Consider the following 9,551-nt stretch of genomic DNA (forward strand, 5'->3'; position numbering starts at 1 on the left):
TCCCGTAGCTTAATTACCCGCTACAGTGATATGAGCATCTAGGTCGTATGATCAGTGATCAGATGGCACATGCGTAGTACTTGTACTTTATGCGCATTTCCCAAACTCTATTAGCCGTATATTGCAAAAACATTCAAACCTCCTACTGTGGGCCGTTAGATCTCAGTGAACTCGTATCACCATAGAATCTACGGTGCGGGAGCACCTCATACTCTCCCATGCGAGAAAACATAAGGTGCTATCGCAGCTTGGATGCTACGGTGATACGAGCTTGGAGGTCGTTTGATCTGAGATCCAATGGCATCTGAGCAGTCTTTGTGCTTGTAAGAAGTGGCTGAACTCTTTTGGGGCTTTTCTGCAAAAAACCATTCGAACCACCGAGGAGGTGTTGGGTCACAAATCCAACGCCTCCGAAGAGCTTGTATCACCAAAGCATGCATCTAAGGTGTGGTAGCACATGATATTCTTACATACAGGATAATATGATGTCCTCCTTCATCTTAGATGCTACGGTGATATGAGCTTGGAGGTCATTGGATATGGGATCAAAGGGCATCTAAGTAGTTTTTGTACAAATTGTGTGCAATTCTCAAACTCATCAAGTTTTCATGCAAAAATATTAAGACACATCATGTGAGCTGCTATATCTCAGATCTACAAGCTCCAAGCAACTCGTATCGGCATATAGCATCTAAGGTATGGAGGCATATGATATTCTCCTGGGGAGGAGGGGTGGGGGTGCACAACCAATCGGTGGTTGGGAGGGTGGGGACAAATATAATCTAAACAACCCTAAACAGAGCTCCACAATTTTATCTAAGGTCGAGGGGTTGACCCCGACAATCATAGCTCCCCCTAAACACAACATTTGCATGTACTGTAGTACAAGACTTAATATTCATGTTTTAGTTTCATGTTCATTTTAAATATTGAACTGAGGACCATGGATGTCTTACATTTTACTCCCTTCGTTCCTAAATATTAGTCTTTTTAGAGGCTTCAAATGGACTGGCACATACAGATGTATATAGACATATTTTAGAGTCTAGATTCACTCATTTTGCTCCGTATGTAGTCACTTGTTGAACTCTCTAAAAGACTAATATTTAGGAATAGAAGGAGTATTTTTGAATTCGTGTCATACATGAATGGTTTGGAAAAATAGATGCACTATACTTATTGGATTGTTGTTGTGTTCATGCGTGTGTCTCTCTGTGTGTGTGTGTGTGTGGTCATATGCTTGATACATACAAAGTTTTCTCACCTCCATATTGTTCATCTTTTAAATTTGAATTTGCATTGGAAAACTTACTAGGGATACCATGAAATGTGAAATCCACGTTGAGATCACTATATCACAAACTCACTCTAATTCAATAACTCGTCATAAATCAATTACCACATTGAGATTAGTATTTGCAAGGAAAATACTGGTATTGTAATACAAATAGATTCATTCGGCAATTTAAAAGGTTCCTTTCGTATTCTCGAATGGTAGGACCCAACGGCGTACCAGCCAGACCTTGGCTCGTGTTGATCCTAAAAAAACCCGGGCTCGTGTCCTTCGGTGGCGTGCGTGGTATGCACATTAGGCAACCCCAACCAGTCGAGCCTCAGCGTTTCAAGTCGAAATATCTGGCGGCCAGAATTCCAGCCCTAGGAAATTCCCCTCATGTCCCCGGTCCATAATGACTACCAATGAACAACGGAGGGATGCTTTAGTAACTAGACAACATTACCTACCGTGCCGAGCACGGTTCAATTCCCTCGGTCGCCGCTCGTCAAGGTCACCCGTCAACTGCATTGCCTAGTACTACTACTACTACACCAGGATGAGCACAGAATTGAGCCCGTTTGTTCGTCCCTAGTACTTGAGTTAATATATCAGGCAATGCACTGGTACGGAGGGATTATCCTTTTACTCTTCATATATAACTTGTCTGAAGTCTAACTAAGCGAAATGTTTGACAAAATCCTTTCTTAAGAAATACAACAGGATAGATGTATGGCTTGAAAATTTATTGCATGATGCAGGTTATGATATTGTTTCGAATCCTGGATCTTAAATTTCAGAAAATCCAAAAGTGAGCATAAATTCTTGAAACTAAGCATGGTCACGTGATATGGCACAAATATTACTTCGTAAGTTTTTTCTTCAATTTGAGACAAGCTGCTTATGACAAGTTGCACAAATGAAGAGCCAAGGTATTTTGGAACAAAGACCTGTCACATTAAGGCGAACGCTTTCACTATTGAAACCGTGGGCGTTTACGTGCCGCCACGAGTCCCCGCTTCCCATTGGCAGGTGCCGTCCAAGCAAGCATGTGAGTCGACGGGAGGCGTACAAGCAGACCGCTGCGCCGGCTGTCAGGGAGGCGTGCGAGTAGACCGCTGTGCAGGCTCACCGGGAGGCGAGCCCTTTGACTAGGCTCCGCCGCCCACCATCGTCCCAACTGCTCCCACTTTTAATGTCGCCGGCGCCGCAGTTTAAAATCAACCCCGCACTACCCGGTAGCGCTACAATCCTCTCTCTTCCTCTCCGATTTTCCTGTCGTCTACCTCCAACTAGCCTGACCTAAATGTACGCCATGCCGCATCACGATGGTCTGCCCTTAGTGTTCCAGTTTCCCGAGGAAGACACCCAGCCGGAGTCTCAAGAACATAAGGCGCTTTGGGACGATCTTGAACTGGCCTTGCAGGAAGACGCTGCGCCTGTTCCCGCTCCCGTCGCCCCGACTGTGCCAGCGCCCATCCCCGTGGCATTGATGGGCTGGGAGCCGCACATTGTCGCCAAGCTTGATCCCATGGGGTTCCAAGAGGTCCCCGCCGACTTTCACGCGCCCGTGCACCTGCCAGCGCATGCGCCTGCGTGTGCACTAACGCGCACGCCCGTGCTGGTGCCCGTGCACCTGCCAACGCATGCGCCTGCGCGTGCACTGACGTGCGCGCCCGTGCCGGTGACCGTGCACACGAATGTCTCCGCCGCGCCGTTGACAGCGCCTGTCCCCGCACGGGTGCCAGTGCCCCCCTCAGTTGTCACGACCGGTCTTTCCAATAAAAATATTTATTGAGAAACCAATCTTTTGAGTCCAGTATGAGAGAAATCCTCCTCACTGGTAGACAAATTCTTGATACAATAAGCCAGTAGCATAGAATATATTACAAGGTCGAGCTAAGGCTGCTCAACAAATTATTACAAGCGTGCCAATAATTATACATAATGGCGGATATAACACAATGGTGTGGTGGCATACTACTGACTCGAGGATAAAGTGATGGTGGAACAACACAGTGAGGAGTGAGATAACATGACTCTTAAACTAGCATCTCATCGAGCGTCGAGGTGAGGCTCGATGAACTTATCCGGGTAGCGGAAGCGGATATAATACAATGACCAAATCCAGGGTCGCACGAGACTGACTGGGATTCCTCTAGGCGTCGGACTCGCTATCAAACTCTTCATCCATGAGATCGCCTTCGTCAGCATCTGGCCAAATCAACAAGCCAGGTGAGTACTTTGAAAGTACTCGCAAGACAGTTCGGACGTAAGGTATAACAAATGCATGCATGAATGCGTCATGATTAATTTACCGATGCAAACCTAAAATTTAGCAAGCAAGGTAAGTAAAAGGGAATCGGCGGTAGTCCGCCTGAAAACCCAACAAAATAATAGGAAACCGATCGGGTGTCTGAAGCGACGCCTCGAAGGGTGAACAAATAAATAAAGATCATGCCGCAGTCGGGCATCTAAGCAACACCACGTAAAGGGCTTAAACTAAAAATAAAAGACATGCGTGCCACAGTCGGACGTCGGGGCGACATCACAGAAAGGGCTTATATTGAAAGTAAATAATAACATTTGCCACAGTAGGACGTCGGGGCGACATCACAGAAAGGGCTTATATTGAAAGTAAATAACAGTACTGCCGCAGTCGGACGTCTGAGCGACATCGCAGAGAGGGCTTTTATTGAAAGTAAATAATAACAATGCCACAGTCGGACGTCTGAGCGACATCGCAGACAGGGCTTTTACTGAAAGTAAAATAATAACATTTGCCGCAGTCGGACGTCTGAGCGACATCGCAGAAAGGGCTTTTATTGAAAGTAAATAATAACAATGCCACAGTCGGACATCTGAGCGACATCGCAGAAAGGGCTTTTATTGAAAGTAAATAATAACATTTGCCACAATCGGACATTGGGGCGACATCACAGAAAGGGCTTATATTCACAAGGAAATAATACTCATAATAAATGTTCAACTCATGATAATAAACGGGTTAGTCCATCCACAGGAATAAACATTTAACCGGACTTAGCAGTCATGAGGTTCACCGGAGTTTTTCTATCACTGACACTCATTTGGATAAGATAATACCGAACTTGGACATGGAATTGATGATTCAAGGAATATATGACTCTGCAGAGTTTGTACCAAAATTTTCCCACAGCCAACGGATTTCCGTAGTCACGAAGGACTAGTTCCGTTTATGGTATTTCGGAAGAAAACACAGCTAACCAGTACACACCCATCCTACCTCTCGATGCTAGGAATCACCCTAGACATCGTCCAAGAAAAACTTTTGAGATCGGGAGATCACAATCTCGAATAGCATGGGATCAAATTTATATACGCGCGCTCTAAGGGGTGCCCCCCTCTCGGTCCCAACCGGAAACACCCATGCCCCCTGACCGGATGACTGGCTTTAATCCAGGGCCATGGAACCATCATCACGGTCTCTCCTTTTGGTGTGTACCAGGAAAGCGGTTTGCAACTTACTAAGCCATATTCCTTGCGGAAAACATGTGGTAGTACGGGGAAGAAAATGGGAGGAACTGGACCGATACGGTTTGACACTAAAGTCATATAGTTTGGCATAAGACTGGCATGCTACAACACTGCCATCTTACCCATCCTCATGCCAACACATGGCCATACATACTCACATCCATCCACTTATGGATTCTCGATACTCACTTGCTTCAACGTTGCATGTAACATGACATTCGTCGGTATGCTCATCAACATGCCATGAAACTACTTAATGCAAACATGCCAAAACGATCATCATATCAAAAGTTCAAACATGCTTGCCTGGTTTAGAGTAGTTGGAGCCTAGCTCGGTGAAGTTTGCGGTTCCGTCACCTCCTTCGGTATCTACGGTATAAAGAAAACACACGCGCTAACGTAAATACCGAGAGGTGCACAAAAATTATTCCAAATATTTTTCAAATAAATCTGATAAAAAACTAGACAAAATTCTAAAGAGGACAGAAAAAGAATCAATCAAAAATATATTTTTGTTTAAAAGTTATAAAGGTTTTTGTCCAGGGACTCATCTGTAATGAAACAGAAAGTTTCCAGGGGCTAACTTATAAAAACAGAAAACGCTTCGATAAAGAATACGCCGGCCCAGAGGGAAAACACATTTGGCAGAAGACGCTTTCAGAAAACGGTTCGTTTAGAAAGGACAGAGAGGCTGACAGGCGGGTCCCGCCCGTCATGTTTGAATTTTCAAAAGAGGCGGCAGAGCTTGACGGTGCCCGAGAGCCGTGGTGGTCGCCGGCGGCGATCCACGGCGAGGCAGGGGGATCGGAGGGTACCTCCGTGTTCAGGGCGTCATTCCGCGTTGGTTGGTGGTGGTGGTGGTCGCCGGCGAGCACCACGTCGACGGCGGCCCTTGCTCCGGCGGACGGCGGTTCGGGTGGTCGTGGGCCTCGTCGGAGAGTGCTGCGGAGGGCAAATTGAGGAGGGGGTTAGACATCTGGTAGCTAGAGGGGGTAACTGACGGGATTTGGGCGCCGGGGATGGCCTCACCGGAGTGAAACGAGGTGGAGGCCGAGGCGGAACGGGGCGGCCGGAGCTGGGGGAGGAGACCTCCTCGAGGGCCCCTTGTTGGCCTGGCGGGGTGCTGGTGAGATGCAGAGGGGGTGTGTGCTCGAGGGTGAGCTCGGGAGCCCTTTTTATAGGCGGTCCGAGGCGGTGGCCGAGAACGGGGTTCTCCGGCGAAGTTTACGGCGGCGCAGGGCATTGGTCGGGGAGGTTTAGGGGTTGAGCGCCGTCGTGGGGGTTCACTGGGTCCGTTTAGGTGCTAAACGAGCCAAGATTGGGCGCTTTGGGCGTGCTCGATGGAACGGGGCGGCGCGGGCCCGTCGGCGGCAGGGAGCACGCTCTGTGCTTGCCGGGCCACGGTGACGGTGTCACGGGCGTGCGCTGGCATGGCAGGGACATGCGGAGAGCCAGGGGGCGTTGGGCGGCGCCGGGTGGCGTGGCGAACGGGCTCAGGCCCTTGCTGGCCGCCACGGGTGGCGCAGCCACCGCAGAAACCTCCAACGCCGGCGAGGCTCATCGCCACCGACGCCAGGAATCGGCCAAGCGTGCGTGCGGGGTGCTGGCCAGGGAGAAGGGGCTGCGTGCAACACGCCAGGATGCACTGTGGCCGCGTGACCGAAATCTGACGAAGAGAAACGACACTGAACCCTGAAGTTTCTCTGAATTTTCTGAATGTGCAAAGGAACAGTGCAGCTCAGGTGTTCGACATAATGTTTTTGGTATGAGGGAGGCTCTGCTTGAGCTGATTTTTGGTGGAGTGGCCTCTCATTGCACCAGGAGACTGCCTGAATTTTTGTGGAATTTTTGGAGCAGAGAAGATATGAATTTCACCAAATTTGGCAAATCTGGTCCAAATTTGCAGAGACTGAAATTTGAAATATTTGAAAAGAAGAGGAGTGGGTCAAGATGGTTCTAGGTTGTGGGTACCAAGGACCATCCAGGGGAGTTGGTTTGAGGTCAAAACTCAATTGCATCTTGGTACTTGCTTTGAAAAAGACTTAGGCTCAAAATAAGTGACAGAAAAGATTTTTGAGAAAAAAAATAATTGAAATAAAATCCAAAAATGGTTTCGACTTGATGGGACAGTGAATTTAAATTGTTCCAAAGTGGAGGGAGGGGTTTTGGGAGGTCTTTCCACATGAGGCAAAATAAAATTATGGGTGGTTCCAAAATGAGAGAAGCCCCAAAACTCCTAGGGTTTTCCTTTTAAATGAAAACAATCCAAATTCAAAAAATACATTTGAGAGGAAAAGAATCAGAAGAAAAGTTTCCATAATTCAAACACCAAATTTGAAAAGGATGTAAAAATGAAAATCCTTGCCAAAGGTGAAAGTTTTTAAGAGAGAGGTTTTCTGGAGAAATTTTAAATGGCCTCTTTTCAAAAACCAACAAAGTTTTTGTTGAAAATCAAAAGAATTTTTTTGGAATGTCACATCAGTGGCATGGATGGCCGCCGTCGACCGCTTCCTTGCACCAACGCCAGTCGCCTCCTCCCGCTAGTTGACTCTCTCCGAAGTCCAGAACATTTTGGCCTTCCTTGAAGCTAGGCCAACGTCCAAGAGTACGCCAACAACGGCGCAAGACGCCGCCGTCGCCGTCGGTCAGTGGCCCGACGACACATAGAGCACGACAGAGGAGCCGCTTCCCACCGCGAGACGCCCCCGCCGCCGCTGTGTAATCTAAATTTGCCATGAAAAACGTTCGAATTTCCATGCTTAAAATCCGAACATTTATTTTATATCGATCGTCATATAATTTAAAGTCGGAGTCAGACTGAACGAAATGTATGGTTTGATCGATTGAGTGTTCTGCTAGAGCCGTATCAAATTCAATATAAAACATCATCAAGCCACATGTATTCCATGTCATCCAATGACCTAGACTGCTTCAATGTCGAGCGCTCAACACGTTTAGCATGCAGTTAATTTCATGTTAAAAATAATGCTAATCACATGACAACACGCAAATAATATCATAGTAGTTAATCTCCGCATGCACTTAATATACTTCCAAATTAACGTGCATTGCACGTACACACTGACTAGTGCTGCTAGTACGTGAAAGTGGTGCCGTGACTTGTGAACGCGTCCAGATATGGTCAACGACAACATCACCCGCGAGTTCTTCCTGTTTGCCCGTGCGTCTAAACGCAGAAGGGGAGGAGAGAGAGAGAGAGCACACATGGAACCCACCAGTAAGTGAAGGCGAATAGTACTAAAAATAATATTACATGTTATCCATTAATTAGGCTGTGGTAATATAAAAACATTATGTGAACAAAGGGGGTACAACAAACATTGCTATTCTACGTATGTTGCCTATTGACGTGCGGCTTGAAGGCCCGGTCGCATGTTCGATCCTCGTCCTTTATTTTTTAATTTGTATATGGGTCCAAATTTGTTTCATGACATGTGGGCCCCTCGGTGTGTAGTTTGTAGCATTTTAATTTGTGGGTTGAAATTTGTTCCATTCCAAGTGGACTATCGATGTGTAGTTTTGTAGCTTATTTATAATAATTAAAGAGAACAACATAGTTTTTGGATGTTGAAGGCAAGAAAGGACGTGCGAGAGAGCGATGACCGAGCCAGAGGCAAATCAACTAGGGGAGTTGCGTGGGTTGCAATGGTGTTTGGAGTAGCTGTGGGCCGAATGCTACAAAAATATAATCTAAACCGACCGGAATAAATGTCTACACAAATTAATCCAAGGTTGGAGTGCCCCTCGCAATGTAAATAGCTCCGGTTTTGCGAGGGATGGAGAGGTAGTAGCTTCAACGCGTGGAAGATACGATGTGAGAAAGCGAGGTCAATCGAGAGACATATAGATAGAGAGACAAAGTGAGTGTGGTCCGACATTCATTGAACAAATATATATGCTCTGGAGAGATATTGTCCGATTGAGCTTTTTGGCAAGGGTGAGGGCTGTAAGATAGAGCTTGAGAGATGAACCAGTCACAGACGTGTAGATATATTTTGTGCGTGGGAGGAAGCAAGGTCAACCGATCACATAGGGTTGCCGTGCGATCGAAAGAGTGAGACGGGTTGGAGAGAGTGACCTAGATAGACCATGTGCCTGAGAGAATATACAATGTGAATAGGTCGAATTGGGCTCAAACATGGTGATATATCGTTTTCTTCCGAGAAAGAGCAAGGTCAATCGAGACATACGGAGAGAGAGAGAGAGAGAGATTGAGTGAGCGTGGCCCACCATGAGGTCGAAAGAATGGCGGCGGCTTGGATGGACTGACCTAGATAGACAATCTGCGTGAGAGAGTATAGAGTGTGTTGATCGAGGCCCGAACAGGGAGATATATCATTTGTGTGTGAAAGAAAACGAGGTTAAACGAGACTCAGATAAAGAGAGCGAGATTGAGAGTGTGGCCCGCCGTGCGGAAGAAAGAGTGAGACAGTCTCGAGGGAGTGACCTAGATATACAATGTGCGTGCGTGCGCACGAGAGGTTGGGTGGGCTAGATAGGCAATGCATGTATTTAGCGCGAGAGGGTGAGAGGGAGACGGGGGAGAGAGAGAGAGAGGGCTCGACATGGGGTGCAATGGCGGGTGTGTGAGGTAAATACATTTGGTAACAGAGTGGAAAAAGGGGTTGTGTAGTTGAGAGACTTAGAGATCGAAACATGGAGAGAAAGAATGAACGTGTGTTGGAAACCGATAGCTTCCTAAGGTGGTTAGGAGAGTAAGATTGACCGATACAGGAAGTAT

The sequence above is a fragment of the Triticum dicoccoides genome, chromosome 7A, assembly GCF_002162155.2.
Source record: "Triticum dicoccoides isolate Atlit2015 ecotype Zavitan chromosome 7A, WEW_v2.0, whole genome shotgun sequence".
NCBI lineage: Eukaryota > Viridiplantae > Streptophyta > Magnoliopsida > Poales > Poaceae > Triticum > Triticum dicoccoides.